This window comes from Pteropus vampyrus, unplaced genomic scaffold, assembly GCF_000151845.1.
Source record: "Pteropus vampyrus isolate Shadow unplaced genomic scaffold, Pvam_2.0 Scaffold145, whole genome shotgun sequence".
Taxonomy (NCBI): Eukaryota; Metazoa; Chordata; class Mammalia; order Chiroptera; family Pteropodidae; genus Pteropus; species Pteropus vampyrus.
Window position 1 is genome coordinate 3,480,025 of NW_011888926.1, and position 18,888 is coordinate 3,498,912.

Genomic DNA, 18,888 nt, shown 5'->3' on the forward strand with positions numbered 1-18,888 from the left:
CGAAAAACTGGAAATAACTGAGATGTCCAACGGTAAGGAAACGGCTAAGTAAACTATGGAACTTCCACTCAGCAAAATACTAGGCGGCCAATAAAAACGAGGCTCAGGGAAGAGGAAAAGAAACCGAGTTACACAGAGAGTGAAGTAACTCGAAAAGTGCCCGTGATCGAATGGCAAGTCAAAGAGGCAGGATACCACCGCTTTGTTTTTTTTTTCTTTTAATACGCAGTATGATCTCAGCCATGTTTAAAAAAAAAAGCTCCCAAACAAAAAACTATGGAAGGAAATACATCAAACCTTAACAATGATTGTCTCTGGGTGGTGGGGCTGTGGGTGGTGATTTTTCTTCCTTATTTTGACTTTTCTGCATTTTTCAGATTTTCCTAAGTGAACATGTATTGTTGCTTTGATAGTAAAACCATGAAAAATGAAAACAGAATCAGAAGCAGGGGGTGGGAATGGAAACCTGAGATCTGCCCGGGTTTCTGAGAGGGGAGGTCAAACTTAGCTCCGGGTATCGGGGAAGTTTCTGGGCTTGGGGTCGGACGCCCGAGAATCAGAAGAGGGGCTACCTGTGTGACCCTGGGAAAATCACTCCACCCCTTTGGGCGTCAGTGGCATCACCAGTCAAATGGGGCCTGGTCCCCTATTTCACAGGGGTGTAGCAAGAAAGTGACTTTATAAGGCCTTTGGGAACTCTGACTGAAATGAGGTAAATGGTGTCATTATCATCAGTTCCTGGGAAGGCCGGTTTTGCTGTCAGACCCCTTGGGAAGGTGTCAGTATCCTTGTCAGGGAGCCCCAAGAGTATTTTTGGCCGCTGGAGGTACAGATGTTCCTGACTCATTTTGGAAAGTAGATCTGGGGTGATTTCCAGAAACGCATCACTGTGCCGGGGAGGAGCATGGCTAGGAATTAGAGTCCTAGGTCCCAGCTCTTTCCCCACTGCTGTGCGACCTTGGACGAGTCACTCAGCCTTCTGGCCTCAGCTTCCCCAATGCCACAAGCTCTGGACAGAGATCACTAAGATTCTTAAACTCTCTCTGTTTAAACAAGGCCATCTCACCTAGGCCCTTAAGGGCAAGGACCCAGGAGTCTGAGAGGAACCCCCCAACCTGCTGGGGTCCCCAAAACTTTCCATATGTGGCCTGTGGCCTCATTTCCAGTCCACCATTCTTCTGAGGGTGAGGGGGGTTGGGGGAACATTTCTCAGTGGGTCTCTGAAAGTTCAGTCTGCCACGATGGGATTATCTTCAGTTCTCCTCAGCACTCTCTGTCACGTTTGAAACTTCCAAGGGTCCAGCACCTGGGAAAAGGGTGGAGGATGCTTCAGGGCAGGCAGCGTGTACATGCAGCTTACACACTCCCAACCTGGGGGTGACAGTTGGCCTTGTTCTTGATGCCACGAGCAACCTCAGTCCAAGACACTCCCAGCCTCCCACTCTGATACGCAGAGATGTGTCCGTACAAACCTGTCTCGTCCCTGTAGACAAAGATCAAGGACCTCAGATTTAATTATGGTCTAATTAACCATGTGGTTCATGCTTGTCCAGTGCTTCCCAGAGGCTGGGCTTTCCGCAGGAGCCATCGCGGTGAATCTTCAGAACCATTCTGTCGGCAGACCCTGAGGCTCTCTGGCACTTATGGACAGGGACATGGAGGCTCAGAGAGGTTAAGACACTTGCCTAAGTTCATAGAGCTAGCAAAGGGGCAGGACCAGGATTTGAACCCGGGCCAGCTGGCTCGAGGCAACACTTGTGACTGTGATGCTTTGAGATCATTTAGCCTCTTTCAGTTGTGGCTTTGGCAAATGAGGAGAAGCTCAGCACTGGTCAGTGCTTCCCAAGGTCACACAGCAAATTAGTGCAGAGCCCAGACCTGCTCCAGATCCCTGGGTTTGGGGAATGGGCTCTGTGAACATGAATGAGAGGGGGTCCGTCTGTCGGGGTCATCCCTGGCTTCTGTGCCCAGCACAGCTCTCGACATACAAGTCAGTGAATAGTGGGCTGATTGGACCCAAATAACTACCCCATTTGTTGGTTTATTCATTCGTTCATTCATTCATTCACACATCCATCTATCTTTCTACTAAGATCCTTCTTGGTGCCAAGCCCTACGCTTGGCCCTGGGGGTATAGAGACCTATCTTCTGCTCATAACCCAGGGACTTCCAGAAGGAAGTGACAGCTGAGATTTATTTGGTCAAAGGGAGGAGGGAAGACAGGGCGTCCTGGGCCTAGGGAATGGCTGATGCATTTGGGGAACCCCCATGGTTTCTGGGAGGGTCGGCGAAAGGGAGGGAGAGGAGGCTGCGGGGTCTGACACAGCTGCTGCCAGTGGGTGGCGAGGGGTGGAAGGGAGTCAGCCACAGGCTGAGGGTCAGCTGCCCTGTCCCCTGCCCTCTACTCTGGAGGTCTGAGGCCCGCCCCCCAGGAAGAGAGGCAGGAGGGGAGACCCCACTGAAGAAAGGATGCAGTTGCTGCTTTTCCAGGTCACAGCTGGAAAGGGAAGTGGGGGCTGGGGCTGGGTGGGGCTGAGGTCACAGGGTAGGAGAGGAGGTGGCAGAGCAGCGCCCCAGCTCTGGCTGGGTTGGGGGGGTTTAGTTCCGCAAGTGTAGTCCCTCAGAGGCAGGAAAGGGTGAGGGAAGCGGACCCAGCACCCTGCGGCAGTGACCTCATCTCCTCCCCACTTACTTCCTCACTCACTTCCCGCTGCCCTTGTTGCTGGTTCCCAAGCATCCTGCTCATTCCCACCTCAGGGCCTTTGCACCTGCTGCTTCGCCTGCCTGAAATGGCTTTCCTCTTTTAATCATGCACCTCTTTAAATGTCACTCCTCAGAGAAGTCTCCTGCCCCCTCAAAACTGCACCGCCCCTCTGCCGTCCATCTCCCCTGCCCTGCAACACCGTGGCCCTCATCCCTGCCTGTCATTCGATGTCCGTTCGTTCACTCATTCATTGTCGTTCCCCTTCTCAGGACATAAACTCCACGAAGACAGGAGTTCGGTCTACCTTGTCCACCGCTGAATCCCAAGTCCAAGCACATTGCCTCGTACACTGTGGACCCTCCGCAACATAGCACATTGCCATGAGCCGGGCACCGTCCTATGCGCAACGACTCATTTAATTCTGAAAATGCTGTGGGCAGAAGCCATCCCGAAGTGGTAGAGCCTGAGGCTGAATCAATCTCAGGCTCTTTAAGAACAATATACATGGTCAGGAATATTAAATAGGAATGTTGCCTTAGAAGGGGCCATGCAGGGGAAGGGTGCTGGGGCTTCAAGTTCATTAGCCACAGGACAAATCCGCCTGGGCCTCTGGGCTGGGGGATCACCCTGTTACATGTGAGGACACGGAGGCACAAAGAAGTTAAGTAACTTGCCTTCTTGGCTTACAAGTGGCAGCTCAGGTATTTGAACTCAAGAAGTCTGGATTCAAAGATGGTGGAAGGTTTGGATGCTATAAACCTTTTACATTTGTTGAACATGTGAATGGCCTGTTAGCCTTCGGCCAATGATTCACCTTCCCCGGGCCTCAGTTTCCTCATTTGGAGCCTAAGAATGAACGCTGAACGGGCAGGAGGGCAGCCCGTCAGGGGTTTCACTAGCGTGGAAGTGTTCTGGAATCATTCATTCATTCACCCATCTACCCATCCATTCATTCAACAGACATCTGAAGCTCTCCTACGGGCCAGGCCCTGTGCTAGGCACTGAGGATAAGGCAGGAAAAATGAAAACAAAAAGTCACAGCTGACAGGGAGCTCACACGATAATGGGAGAGGGCAGACGGCAAAACACTGAGATGCGACTCATCGTTCTTGTTGGGATAGGACATAGGGAGAGAATGGGGAGTCTGGGGGGTAGGGTGGTCAGAGAGGTCTCACTGAATAGGTGACACTGGAGCTGGGAGCTGAAGGGTTGAGGAGTGAGACATCCTTAGGCAGAGGGAATGGCATGGCCGATGCCGCTGAGGGAGGGATGCGCTTAATGAGTTTGGGGAAGCGGCTGGAGCGGACCGAGTGAGGGAAGGGCGGGGTTGGGGGCGGAGCTGAGGGCAGCAAGGTCTAGGGGCAGAGCTTGCGGGGCCTGTGGGAGCCACGGGAGGAGGGCTTTGAGCAGAGCTGTCTCTGCTCACTGTCTCACTCTGGCTGCTATGTGGCGAATAGGCTGTCGGGTCAAGGGCAGGAGGAGGGAGGCCAGCCAGGAGGCTACTGCAGTTGACCAGGCAAGAGATGAGGGAGGCCCAGGTTAGGGAGGTGGGTGGAGATGTGAGAAGTGGTTGGTTCTGGATTATTTTTGAACATTGGCCCAACGGGATTTACAATAGGTCGAGTTGCAATTAACTACTGCTGTGTAACAAACCAGCTCTAAATGTAGTAGCTTAAAACAATAAGAATCATTTTATTGTTTCTCGTAGTTTCTGTGAGTTAGGAACTTGGGATGCGCTCGGTGGGGGGTCTGGCTTGGGGTCTGCGGTCAGTGGCTGGAGCTAAAATAGCAGGGCAGGTCAGCGGGTGCCGGCTGGGCATCTTTCCCGTGCTCTCGGGGCCTCCCTATTCAGTCCCTCTGTGTGAGCTGGTTGGACTTCCTCACAGCATGGCGGCTCAGAGCTCCAAAGGTGGATGTCCTGGGAGGAATCATGCAGAAGCTGCATTGCCTTTTGTGACCTGGCTCAGAAGCCAGGGCATTGCTTTTGCAGGTTCACGTTTACCCAGACATGGGGAGAGGGAACACGGGGAGGGCCAGCGTCGCGCTATAAGAATGTGCGGGATGACAGACAGTGCCGTGGTCCTCTCTGGGAAATGCGACCTGTCGCAGATCGAAAGAGCCGAATCTGAGTGTTGTCACTGTGTGACGTGACCAAATGGCCCAGGCTCCTCACCCCTCCATTTCCTCATTTGTAAGAGGGAGCGGATACCAGCAACATCCTAAGGTTGGGATTCCACGTGAGCCTGCCTCTCACAGGCACAGGCTCCGTGACCTTGAGCTTCCCCTCCCCACTTCCCGCCAACCACGTGTCTCCACGCTGTGCAGCTGGGAGGTTCTCCACGGAGAAGATGGAAACAGGTGTCGAGTGGCTGTGCCTCGAGGGGTCTGCTAACTCTGTGCCACCTGTCTGGAGCTGGACTGCCCTCCTCCTTGTGTGTGTGTGTGTGCGCGCGCCTATGCACATGCGTGTGTGTGTGCACACCATGTACGCATGAGCCTGTGAGCACATCTCCCTCCCAACCAAGTCATGAGGGGCGTCTCAGCCACCAGCCAGCTGCTCTGCAGGAAACCTGGCACATCCTCCAGGGCACGTGCCCCTGGTCCTGAGGAGCCCTCTGAAACCCAGCTCTCAGGGCGGCCCCCTTTCACCTTTCCCGGGCCAAGCCTGTCATGGTCACCTCCATCTTGCGGGGGGGCCCTCCATCCCCCTCGGCCCTCCTCCAGGGCCCACACAGCTGCCTGAGTGGTCTCCTCGGATACAGGCATGGAATTCTAGAAAGGGCAACACTACAGTACTAGGAGCCAGGCCAGTGGCTGTCAGGGCCAAGGGGGAAGAGGCGTGAAGGGACTTTTAGGGTGATGAAAACGTTCTATGTCCTGATCCAGATGGAGGTTACATGACTGGATGCATCAAGGTTTGACAACTGGTGACTTTGATTGTGTGTATATGACATCTTCATAAAGCTGACAATAACAAAACCTTCCCAGGCTCCCCATCCATCCATCCAAGTGCTTGTCAAGCACCTACTGTGCTCCTGGCACTGTTCTGGGCACAGCAGAGGATAGAACGGGGGAGATGGCCGCCGAAAATTACCACAGAGACTGTAACAGGCCGTAATGCAACGGGGAGCATCGAAGCGGCCCAGAGACAGGAGCGACCAAGCTCATTTTGAGGCTTTTGGCGACCCGTCTCCTCCCCACCGTCTTCTCTCAGAGGTCTCCCTCGAGGCCATTCCCCGGTAGACTGGGGTGGGGACTGGCTAGCGGGAGCCCTAATGCTTCCTATCCTGGAGGGGGAGATGACAGCGGCAGGAGACACACGGACACACCTGTGCTCTCACCTCAGTGGCGGGGTGAGGGGACGTGAGCTGTTTCAGGTCCTTGTGAGCTCGGCTGGGGCACACACGTTCTCCTCAGATACGTGTGCACACACACTAACGCTGGACTCTGGTCCGTGTGCAAATCCACACCCGATCTGGGTGCCCATTCTCTTTCACACACATCTAGTGGCTTCCACATTCTCTGGGAGCACAACCCGTGGGGATTAACACATACAGGCTGGCGCACACGCACGCGCGCGCGCACACACACACACACACACACACGCGTGCACGCATCTCGGCCCTGCTGACACATGGGAAGAGCTAACGCTTACCGTGTGTCTACTTCTCTATGCATTCTATCTCAGTCATCCCAACAGCCCCAGGAGGCAGGTAGTCTCACCGTTCCGTTTTACAGATGGGTCATGGAGGTGCTGGGGGAGGTGCCCAAGTCGGAGTCTGACAGTAGAGAGCAGGGATCTGAAGCTGGGCCGTCTGGCTCTGGGGTCTGATGTTTGTGGCTCTCCACAGATGCTACCAGGTGTTGGGGACTCAAGTTTCCAGTGTCGCATGCCCATCCAGAGGCTGTGCCCCACCTCCCTGAGATGGGAGCAGAGCGGGTCGAGCATTCCCGGTTTACAGAAGAGGAAATGGAGGGAGAAAGGAAGGTGTGGGTCTTGCTCAAGGTCATGCCGGGGGTTGACGGCAGAACCAGGACTAGACCCGCGTCCTCGACTCCTGGTTCACCCGTCCTGGGAAATGTTGAGCCGCTGGTCACCTCCTGCTGCACAGAGTGGGCAATAGTCCGCCGTGGGGGCTGGGTGGGACAGGATGACTCTCCGAGGAGGCACGATGTCTGGTCTGGTCTTGGGGGGCTGTGGAAGTGGGGAGAGTCTGAGGGGCCAGGTGTCCTGGGTCCTGAAGCCACTTTTAGGACTATGGGGGCTTGAGTACAGCAGGTATGCCTCATCCGTGCCTGGCTTGTCCCAGCAGTGGGGGGACAGGGACTAGGGAGGGCTCTAGAATCCTGATCCTCTGCGTCCCTGACGGTGGGTGAACAGAGTCCCCTTGACACCTGTCTGGGAGTAAGCAATGCCGGCCCAGGAAGTGTGGCTCCCAGCCGATCCTCGTTCTCTCTGTCCTCTTTGGGAGCTGTGCTGGCCAGGCATTGTTCTCAGGTTTAAAAATAAAGGCATCTTGGCCTGGGCCCCGCTGGCAGAGGGCAGGAGGGGGCGGCCCTGCCCCAGGCCTGAAGGGCATCTGGCTGGAAAAGGAGGCCTCGCCCAGCTCCACCACCAGCATAGCTGGGAGCGTGGGGGGTCCCTGGAGAATCACTGGCACCTTAACTTCTGCCATGAGAGGCACAGGTGGAGGGCATCTGGATGCCAGCCACCTTCTCCTCACACTAGCTACTCAAGGCTGCCCCTCACCCTCACCAGAAGCTTCCAACAAACTGGAGTCACTGGGGGGACACAAGCTCCCTGCCTCCTCTCCTTCCCCCACCAGCTGATAATGCTGACAATAATAGCTAAGTCCCAACAACCCCAGTGGGGAAGCTACTGTTATTATTACCATTAGACAAATGAGGAAATCGAGGTTCAGAGAGGTTTAATAACTTGGTCAAGGCCGCATAGCTGGTCAGCGGAGGAGCCAGGGGTCAGACTCAGGTCTGTCTTACCCCTGAGTCAAGATCCTAACCTCGCCACTCCCATGTTCCACTCCCCCCTGCTCCAGTCCCGGGCGCCCCCGGGGGCCAGTGGAGGGAAGAAGCTTTCTGCTTCCCCTAAGTGGCCAGGGATGGGGAATCCTAGTGGGAGTGGGGAGAGCGGGGAGAGAACCAGCCAGGGCCCGGCATGTGACAGGGTGTCACCTTATTAAAATCTCACACCAAGCCCCAGCACAGGGGGATTGTCTCCATGTTTTAGGTGCAGAGACAAGTTCAGAGAGGCAGTCACTGTGGAGATGGGATTTGAACCCAGATCAGCCCAAAGCTCTTTTCCTCACACCCAGGCTCTGAAGAGTTAAAAGGAGTCTCCAACATAGAGCACTATCTCCCTCCACCCCCAACAGGGTTCAAGTGTAAGCCTAGAGGCACTATGGGTGGTGTGGGCAGCTAGAGGGAAGAGTGTGATGGGGGGCATTGTTGCTAGGGAACCAGCTCCCCGACTTCTGGAGGGATGGTAAGCAGAGAGAGAAGGCCAGCAGTTCAGGGCGGCCTTAGTGCAGGATGTCCCCAAACTGAGATGAGGCAGGCAGGCCGGCCCTCCCCCGCGGCTCATGGCTGCCCGCCCCCCAATTCCAGACAAGATCCGGTGATCCCCCATCCACCCCCGAGGCCTCTGCCGAGGTTGGCACACTGGTGCTGGCATCGAAAAGCGGCATTCCAGAGGCCCCCTGCAACTCCCTGCCAACCCCGATTCCTGGCAGAGCAGGAGAGCGGGGGCTTCTGGGAGAGTGGGGGCTGGGGTAGCAGTTGGGGAAGATTGTGGGAGGGGCCAGAGTCAGGACACCTGTCTACAGGAAGAGGGAGTAGCCTGCGGGAGACAGGGTAGACCCTCACCCATTTCCCAGGGACTGTGCATCTCTGACCTGCTAATCCCCATCCCAACAGGAACCTGGGCAGGGGCGACAGTGCAGCCTGCAGGCTGGGGGAGCAGGTGAGGGCAGTGTCTTAGACATCGTGCTCTTGAAAAGACACATCCTTTTCGGGCGGCAAAGTTCTTACTACCTACTATAAAAGGCTTTCCAGGCAAGGCTCCGACTCACTGCGTGACCTTGGCCAAGAAGCAGGCCCTCTCTGGGCCTCAGACACTCTGGAGAGGACGGAAGCGGGTCAGTCTTGAAGGTGTCCTCCGGCAGTTTTTATTACCCCAAGGTGTTATGACTTTGGCCTCTTCCCTGGTCTCCCTGTAGCCCCATTGCTACACAGCAGCCAACAGATCCTTTTAAATCTGTGCGTCAGGCACAGGCTCCCCTGTTTGTCACCCTGGGGTAGGGAACCACCTCTCATACAGGGAATGCTGCCTCCAGACCCCTTGCCCTCCTGGGAGTGGTGTCCCCATCTCCCAACTGCCCCAAGCCAGACAAGTTTCTTCCCTCCTGGGCGTCTGTCCTTGACCCTCCTCTGGCCTGGATGGGCTTGGCCCCACCCAGATCTTCGAATAGTTCTTTCTGGTCATCCAAGACTCAGCTCAAATGTCACCTCTCGGAGAGGCCTTCCCTGACCCCTTCTCTAAACCAGGGCCCTCCGCCCCACCCAGGGTTCACGCCCGCCTCTCATCTGTTTCCTTCATAACGTTTGTCATGACTGAAGCGATCTCGGTCAGGGAAGATCACTATTTACTTGCTGATTGTCCTTCTTCCTCTGGCCTGAATGCCCGGGGAGGGCAGGGTCGGACTCTGCCCAGCACTGGGCCAGCACACGGCCGGCCCTCAGTGTCTTTTTCCAAAGGATGACTATGAGGTTTGCGTTTCTTTCAACTTGCCAAGGCCCTGCTTCTCCAATGTGTGCTTCTCCCCCTCGCTCCCTGACCCACTCCGTGGCCTCCCCACCCCAGGCTGCTGGTACAGTTCTTGGGGACTCAGCTCTGGGCCCAGCAGCCAGCGGGCTGGCAGGGCGGTTAGGGAGGGAAGACTCATTACCCCTGATTCCTTGTAGATGGTGCCCCAAGAACAGAAGAGCAGCCTTGGACCTGGAAACCCCCTGGGTCTGGCTGCTGGGCGGTGATTCTAGGGTGACCTCATCGCCTTGAAAGGAGGGCAGCAGGGGCAGGAAGTGGAGGACGCATCACATGGGCTAAATTTAGAGCGTTTGATTCAGCTCAGCTGGACAATATTCCTGGAGTCCCCATTGTTGTGAGGGGCCAGAGGGCAGAATGTCCATTGAATGGCTGGGTCTGAGCCATGCCAAGCTGTCTGGGCATGCAGGGCTTGGGGGTGGTGGGAGGGGTGGCCCCCTCCCAGGCAGGGGAGAACCGAGGCCAAGAGTCATCAGGGCAGAGCCAGGGGATGGAGGCTCTGCGGGTGCTGCCCTGGGGATCAAGGCTGAAGGTGGGAGGAGGGTGTCCACAGATGAGGAGGGGCTCTGGGTGGCCTTCATAACAACTGCTCAGCTCTAGGACCCTTGCGACAGCCGCAGCAGCTGTCAGTCTTCTCCCCGACTCTGCTGTTTTATGGGCTGGGGGCCCGAGGCTCGGACGCAGGGAAGGAATTGCTGAAGGCCACATGGATGCCGTGTCCTGATTGCCAGCCTGTGACTGCAGCAATCAGCTGTGTGCCTGGCCCATTGCCTTCCCACCAGGACCAGTGCTGGGGGCCCTCGCCCCACCGGGCCAGGCAGCCTCGGGGTGACAGGAGAGGATGGCTCTGCCTGAGAAGGCTCCAGAACCTGTTGCCATGGCAACCCGGGGTCCAGGCCTGCCCTGCTCTGGAGATGAGCCTGAAGCTGAGGATTTCCTTGGGGGAGCATGCAGGAGTGGGGGCTGCCTTCTGACCCCGGCCTGCCAGAGCCCGGGACTGGGCCAGCAGCCCGGCCTAGCTGCCTGGGCTCATCACGTGGGCTGGGCCAGTGATCCTTGAGGGTGTCCTGTTTCTGCACCCACGCCTCATGCCCACACTTTGGCCAGGCAGTTAAAGAAAGCTGTCCTCAATTCAGGGCCACCCTGGTGGGGAAAGTCTCAGCAGACCAAGTGCCCAGGAACCTTGCGCTCCTGTCCAAGCTCCCCCCACCCGCCACTACCACCACCGCTTCCATCCTAAAAGTCCCATTCGAGGCCCAGGGAACTCCTTGGGCCACCTGCCTAGGAAATGGGGGGAGGGGACCAGAAGTGCCAACAGACCTGCTCTTCTCACTGACCTGTGACAGGCGTAGGGAGAGGACCATCGATGCTCAGAGCACGGCCCCAGCCCTCTTTCCTCTTCTAAGCTCAGGCAGGGCCTTGGGAATGAAGCCAGCACCCCTCCCCCACTTCCTAGCTCATTACAGGTGAATAACCTGAGGGTCTGAGCTAGGAGGAGGCTTGTCTGAGACAGTTCATGGGACAGCCACTTCCTTCGCCTGTCCTCCTAGGCCCTGCCTGCTGTGGGTCCCCAGGCACCAGATCTCCTCTCCGGGCAGCCCCACTGCCCTGCCCGGGGCGGCGGCCCAAGGCTGTTCACTGCTCCTCTTGATTTCACATCATGACTCATGTTATCATGTTTTCAAGAGCTGAGTAACCACCTGAGTTATTTATACCCTGGCTTAGCAGGCTTCCTTCCCTCCTCCCAGAAGTCAGGCAGAGAGGATGGGATGGGGGTGGGGAGGAACCTGGGAGGGGGGATGTAGACTGGGAGAAGGCAGCTGAGTACCCCCCATATGCCCTCCCCTGGGGTACCACCCCCATAAAGCACCCAAAAATAACCACGACTCTCAGCACAACAGGATGGGCCTGGAACCACGGCATTGATATATAGGTGCTATGATGGTTTGGGGAGGGGGGAATTCCTTTCCCGAGCGAGTCACCCGTCTGGAAAAATAAAGAAGGAAAAAGCTGAAATTTTTTCCTTCCATCAAAACAGGAAGGAGCTGGGGGAGGTGGGAGGGTGGACGGGGAGATGAGGGGTGGAGGCCGAGATGCATCCTCCACCCTGTGGTGGTCTTCAGGGAGGGGAAGACCCCAGGCGCCTGCACCTCAGGGGCCCGCTGGCCAGGAGCTCGCCCTGGGTGTCCCCTGTGTGGGCCATCCCTGGCTGCCCAGAGGCATTTTTGCCCTCCCTTCCTCCCAGGCCTGTGTGCGTTTGTGGACACACACAGATGCCCGCATGCGCACAGACCCATTACCCCCCAGCTGCCACTCCACACAGACGTACTGCCCATCCTCACAACCCCCAGCAGAACCCACATGAGGAAAGATTCACTCTGGTGAAAGGGACTGGAGGGCGGTGTCTGACTTCCTGACTTACTTGTCCACCCCCCACAACCCACCCTTGAGCACTGTCCTGGGAATCTGTCCCGACTTAAGTTCAATTTGATTTTGCTCCAACTCTAACCAGCAGGTGATCTCAGGGAAGCCACCGTCCTACCCTGAGCCCCAGTTTTCTCCTCTGTAATAAGGGTGGGGTGTCATTTCCTCTGGGGCACATTGTGAGGACTGCCTGGCCCAAGTGAGGGGAGCCGTAAGCACAGCTCCTGTTTACTGAGCGCTCTCTATGTGCTAAGCACCTACATTCAGTCACTAGAGTAACCCCATCACCAAATGTGGTAGGTAGGTTCCAGAATTATCACACATGGCCCAGAAGGCAGAAATTCACCCGGGGTCACAGAGCTGGGGTGCAGTAAGGGCTGGTCCTGAACTCTGGCCTCCGCAGCACTGTCCGCATCCTCCGTCAGAGCCCTGAGGCGGAGAGGGGGAGGGGAAGGGGGAAGAGGGTGGTCCAGCTTCCCTGGGCCTTGTGCTCCCACCTGAGACCATCTGTGACAACTCTATGGCTTCAGCAGGGATGTGTCCTGGTGGCCAGGGAGCGCGACTTCGCCCAAGAAGTGTCGTGCCCACCGCTGTGGTAATTACGGTTAAGAAGGTTAGTCACTCCCGCTGCGCTGCCCTCTGTTTGCTTACTGCCTTACATAAGTGCTGCCTGCGGGTGTTTGTACAGTTGTCTGGTCTTTCTGTCTGTCTTCCACCTGCCTGCCTCGGCCTGTAAGCTCTCCAAGGGCAGGGGGCTCTGGAGAGGTGAGCCGGCGATGGAACACCCAAATTTGTGCGAGGACAACCCTGGGGTACCACGCAGGGCACACCTGCACATGCTCCCCGAAGTCAGATTGTGTTGGGACCCCATTCTACAGATGAGGACATTGAGGTCCTGGACTTGGCTCCTCTGAGCCCGGCATTGGTCAGGCCTAGGACAGCCGCTGCAAAAGGTGTAGTTCTCAAGCCCTCGGCACTGGCTCGGCCACCTCCTGATCATATGAATTAGGGAAGTAATGTGATTGCTCCAGGACTCAATTTTCTGGCCCATAAAATGAGAATAATATACTTTGCTCTCCCTGGATTGTCAGGTGGTTCAGAGGGCAGATGTATGTTATTTGAGCCATATGAAATCATGACTTTTGAATATTTGTGACCTACTCTTTAGATCAGTGCTTTTCTACTGAACACATAAGTCACTAGGTGGGATGAGGGGCTCCTCTTAAAATGCAGATTTTGACTCAGCAGCTCTGAGGTTGGCGGGGCACTGTGCATTCCTAACAAGCCCCCAGGTGAAGTGGCTGCTGGTCAGTGGACCACCCCCTCGGGAGCAACAGTGCAGATCTAGACTGTGCTGAAAAGGTAACAAGTGGGCTGTGTGCTGAGCACCGGGCTGTGCCAGGCCCTGGGCTGGTCCCTTTACTCCTATTCCCACATAGGATCCTCCCAGCATCCCTGCGAGGCAAATGTGGCCATCCTCAGTCTACGGATGAGGAAGCTGAGGCCCAGAGAGGTCAACGCCTCACCCAAGGACACACAGCCAGAAACTGGCATGGCAGGGTCTCAAAGACAGGCCTGTGGGGCTTTTAGGGTCCTCGTCCGTTAATCTAAACCTTTGCATAGGTTCCCAGTCCCTGTGCTTGAGAAGCTCACAGTCCTGATGGGGCCCTAAGATATACCCAGGAAATGGGAACATCCTCAGGTGGTCTCCAGGCAGTGGTGGGTAGGGACAACTGTCTACTCCGGGAAGCCACCCTAGGGACAGTTCCAGGGGACAGGCATGAGGAGTGAGGAAGTGCGTAAGACTTGGGTTAGAGAGGGCTATGAAGGGCTGAGAACAGCATGTGTAAAGGCCGATGGTGGTGGGAGATGGGGAGTTGGGGTGGTCGGATGAGGTAGGGGAGAGGAGGACGAGGTCAGGATGATCTGTAAGTGCTCGGGCCACTGCGCCTTCCATCTGCGTTTCCTTTCTAGCAGCCTCTATTGTCCCCAGTCCAGCATCAGCCCAACATTATTCACTACGGCGAGAGGAAGCTCCTTCAGCCAGGGGTCTAGCCTTCACCCAAGGGCCTTTCCCAGACGGGGTGGAGCTCAGCCAAAATAGGTGGGTGAATGACACTGGGGCCCAGGTGAACCAGGAAACTGTGTTTCCATCTTTACCTGGCCTGGCAGATGGGCATAGATGTCCAGAGAGTGATGCTGGCATCAAGCTGCCCAGGTTCAAATCCCAGCTCTGCCCTCACTCATCCTTGACCTTACGAAGCTGCTCCAGACCTTGGTTTCTCCATCTGTAAAATGGGGGCGATCATAGCTCCTCTCCCGTAGGCTTGTTGTGAGGCTTAACTGAGTTAGTACACCTGAAGGGCTTAGAGCAAGCTGCTGACACAGCGAGTGCCATGTGAACATTTGCTCTTATGAATACTGATGAAAAATTGGTGACTTCCACACTGTGGCTGGCTTCCCATTCTTTTGACAGGCACATCATGTTTCTTGCAGTTATAAATGTCTTCCGCTAGAAAGCTGGTGAGGGGTCTGTGTGCTGTCGTAGCCATACCCCCCACCAACAGGGGCTGCTACCACCTGCCTGCCCCTCTCTCCCTCCTGTCCCATCCCTTCCAGAATCCCCAGTCAAATCCTCAGAACACAGCAGCAAAGATAGCCTTGTTTGGAAAGGGCTGGCCAACCCAGATCAACTACACAGCTTCTCATCTGGGGGGCTGCAGATGGCTTCTTGTCCTGGGGTGGGGGGCAAGTCCTGGGGACCCACTGCCTCCGGCCCTGCATAGCCTCCTCCATCTAGTTCATTTAATTTCCTATGTGCAAAGTAGCATGAAAAGCTGGGCATCTCCGATCCAGGCCACATGGGAAGGTATCATGTAACACAGCGGCCCCCAACCTTTTTGGCACCACGGACCGGTGCTCCTATGAGAATCTAATGCCTGATGATCTGAGGTGGTGATGCTGGCGCTGGGGAGCTGAGGTGGTGATGCTGGCGCTGGGGAGTGGCTGCAGATACAGAGGAATCTTCGAAGCTTCGCTAGCTTGCCTCCTGCTGTGTGGCATGGTTTCTAAGAGGTACGGTCTGCAGCTGGGGGTTGGGGACTCCTGAGGTAACAGAAAGGTGGCAAAAGTGTAGGCTTTGACATCACAGTCCTCGATTCAAATCCTGGCACTGCCAAGTCCTTGCTGGGTGATGCTGGGCCAGCCCGTACCCCTTTCTGAGCGGCAGTGCCCCCTCCCTAGGTATGAACATCATAAGAGCACCAGCCCTCCAGGAAGTGGGTAAGGATTCAGCCAGCCTCATTCCTTTGCTGATAAAATGGAACGATTACTTTATTTCCCTCATTGCTGTCAGTTCAGGTAAAGCGCTTGGCCCAGGGCCTGGCCCAGAGCGATTGCTCCGAATGCTCCTCCGTAAGCAGGGTTGTCCTGACTCTCAGAGTGCCCGAGGCCCAGCACTCACAGCAAAGGGTGCAGCGAGGATGAGTCTTCTCACCAAATCCCCATGGGGTCATCTCCCAGCCTGCACGGCCCAGCTCCCCTCACCCTGGGGGGCTTCGCTCTGCTTCCAGCCAGCTTCCAGGACAGGTAGATCTGAGCTGCCCCGTCCAAACATCCTCTTCCTCGTCTGGAGACTGAAGGAGCTAAAAATGCATCGCTCAGCCCAGGAAAACAAACACTGCGCTTCCCTTGCCTTTGTATACAGGACACAAGGCCAAGGTCACAGAGGCAGTGAGGTGGGCACCGTGGGCTGTCTGTCTGCCTTCCTGGGGTCTCTCTGGTACTTGCAGCCACAGTGGCCAGACCCTCACCAGGGTAGGGGGTCTCTAACAGAAGGAGTGTCAGTTCTATGTGAGGACACCCCCCTCCAGGTGATGTGCCCTGGCTTCCTCAGCTTTGCTTGGGCTCGTCTGCTAGCCCTGTCTCTGCAGTTCACTGTGTGTGTGTGTGTGTGTGTGCGCGTGTGTAGCTTGGAGTCATGATAGCGATAATCCTGATAGCCAGCATTTGTAGAGCACTCCTGCTTTTAGCACTCAGGATTCATTGACTCTTTTGACTCTGCGGGAATTACCACTGTTATCCACATCTTACAGATGAGCAAACTGAGGCTCAGAAAGGCGGAGTAACTCGTTCAAGGTCACGCGTGAGGAAATGGTAGAGCTGGGCTTTGAACCCGGGCTGGATTTGATGGGAAGCCTATTCCCTTGCCCTCTCTAGGCCTCAGTTTCCCCATCTGTAAAATGAACACATATGACATAAATGCCTCCCTTGCTGGTGACTGTGAGGCTGAAGCAGGGCAGATGGGGAGGCAGGGACGGAGCAGGCAGAGGCCTGGGGGAGCGACTGCAGCTCTGTGGTGTGGGGCAGTGTGTGCACTTTGCTGTCATACAGCCTGGGGCTGGGGTCTCAGGTCTTTTGTGGCATGGCCTTGGACTGACCCCAGTTTGGAGCCCTGTGTCCAAGCTGGAAAAAGCACACTTGCCTGGCACGGGTGCTGTCAGGACCCTCGCAGCCGAGCGGGGGTACCTGGGACACAGCATTCCCACCCTCTGGACTTGAGTTTGCCCCTGGGATTGAAGCTAAGTCCTTCCTTGACCCTGGGTTCCCACTCCTAGAGTGTGAGATGATTTTAATGGACAGGAGTGTGGGTGGATTGTTCTAAACACCCAGTCCATAAAGGCCCCTGACCTTGGGAAGCCCCCCAATCCTCACCCCAGCACTTGGCTGACGGCTGTGGCTACTTGGTTTTCCACTTGGCTCAGACCTGTCAAGGGATTGGGGGTGAGCATTACGGGGGTGTAGCTCCTACACTCCATAAACCTGTTCTCAGCCCTACTGGAAAGCCTGATTCCTCAGTGGCCCCAAAGCCAGAGATGAGCTGGGGCCTTTCTGGGTCTGTGAGGGTGGTGCCCCCTCCGCACCTCTCTCCACCTCTCAGGCAGAGTCTGACATCTTCACACCAATAGGCCAGAACTCAGAAACAGGTAAGATGTTTACTCATTTATTCATTCCTTCAGCAGACATTTATTGAGCAGCTACTGTATGGTGGAAACTGGAACCAGGCCCTTGCTCACCCAGACCTCAGTCTAGTGCTAGACGGATAAATGGGCAATGACAATACCATGGGGTACCTGCTGTGGGAACCCAGAGCAAGCAACAAGCCGGGAGCGGGGCGGGGGGGGGGGTGGCTTTCTGGAGGGCATGCCAACTAAGCCAAGACTGATAGGAGGAGAGCAGGTGTTCTGTAGAGAACCGCCTCTGTGGAAAGACCCATTCATTCACATGGTGCCTGCAAGGAGACGGGACAGGCAAGAGGTTCACATGGCATTCAGGCCCAGTGCCATGTGCTCCTTGCGGCCTCTGTGGTTCCTGTCCTGCCACTTCTAACCAGTGAACAAGGACATCTAGATTTAATGATTTGTGTCTATCTCATTCAAGAGCCTGGGAGGTCCCAAATGCCAGGACTGTGTCTCCTTCCTCATTCCGTTCCCTGGTGCTTCACACAGGGCCCCGCACACAGTAGGTGTTTATTGATGCTGGGTCCAGTAGCCTTTCCCCCTTTGCATCCCTCCTTTGCACTCCTATAGCACCTTGCACACAAGTGCCAGCTCAACTTGGTATAGCACTTTTCAGTTGGCAAAGTACTTTTACATATACTGTGTTTGATGCTTACACAAGCGAGTCTCGTGTGAAAAGTGTCATCATTGTCATCATCATCACCTGCCAGGAGACAGCACAGCGTGAAGGTTTAAGTGTGTGGGCTCTGCAGCTGGACTGCTTGGGTTCAAGTTCTGGCCCTACCACTTCCTGGCTGTATGACGCTGAACAAGGTGCTTAACCTTTCTGTGCTTCCTTTTCTCCATTTGTAAGACAGGAGTGACATATCTCACAGGAGCACTGAGAAGCTGCTTGCAGAGTGAGAACACTACCTATCGCCTCAATAATAATGGTAGCTACTATCATCTCATTTACAGGTAAGGATATAGAAGGTCAAGGTCAAGATCACCTAGCTCTCCAGTGAAGCAGGTTTTAGCTCGAAATCTTTGGACTTCAAATCTTGTGTTTTGGGATTATCTTCCCACACCCCACTTCCCTTGTCACCCTGTCTCCTAATTTGTATGTTTATGCATCTGTCTGTCCTCTGGATGGGGGCTCCTCCAAAGGCAGGAGCCTGCATTGGCATGATGCTGTCTCCCCAGTGCCTGGACAGTACCTGGCCACACTCGAAAACTGTGTTGATGGAACATTGCCCTCTACGTGCCAAGCATCCTGCTGTGTGTGTGCTTCCATGTGGATTATCTTATGTCTGAGCTTCAGGAACACTTTACGGGGTAGGCAAAATTTTTTCTACAACCATACTGAAGGACGATAAACTGTGCTTATCAGTTTTGACAATGTATATACCTATAAACCAGCAACGATGACATTTTCATCACTCCAAAAATTTTCCCGTGCTCTTTGAAATCCCTCCCTCCCTTCCTCTCTCCAACTATAGGTTTATTCCCCAGTTTACAGGGGAGGAAATCAAGGTACTGAGAGATTAACCTTCCCAGAGACACTCAGCCAGCAAGAAGTCACTCCAGGATTTGAACCAAGGCGACCTGCCCATGGCCTCTCAGCCACTGCTCCTTGCTGCCCAGGTGGTCATGGGCAGAGGGTGGGTGCGTGTGACTGTAAAGAGGCCACCCTGGGAAGTCCTCCCTCCTCTGCACCACCCCTGCTCAGGTCCAAGAAGATGATTTATGAAGAGATGTTGGTGTGTCTGTCTCAGTGACTGAGGGTGTGTGCATGTGTGAGGAGGAACAGGCTGTCGCCCCAGAGGGATGTTTGGGTACAAAGGGCAGATGAGAGAGACACCGCAAAGAGACCAGACAAAGTGTCCTAAAGCCAGGAGCCAGGTGATGCAGTGAGCCTGCGGGTC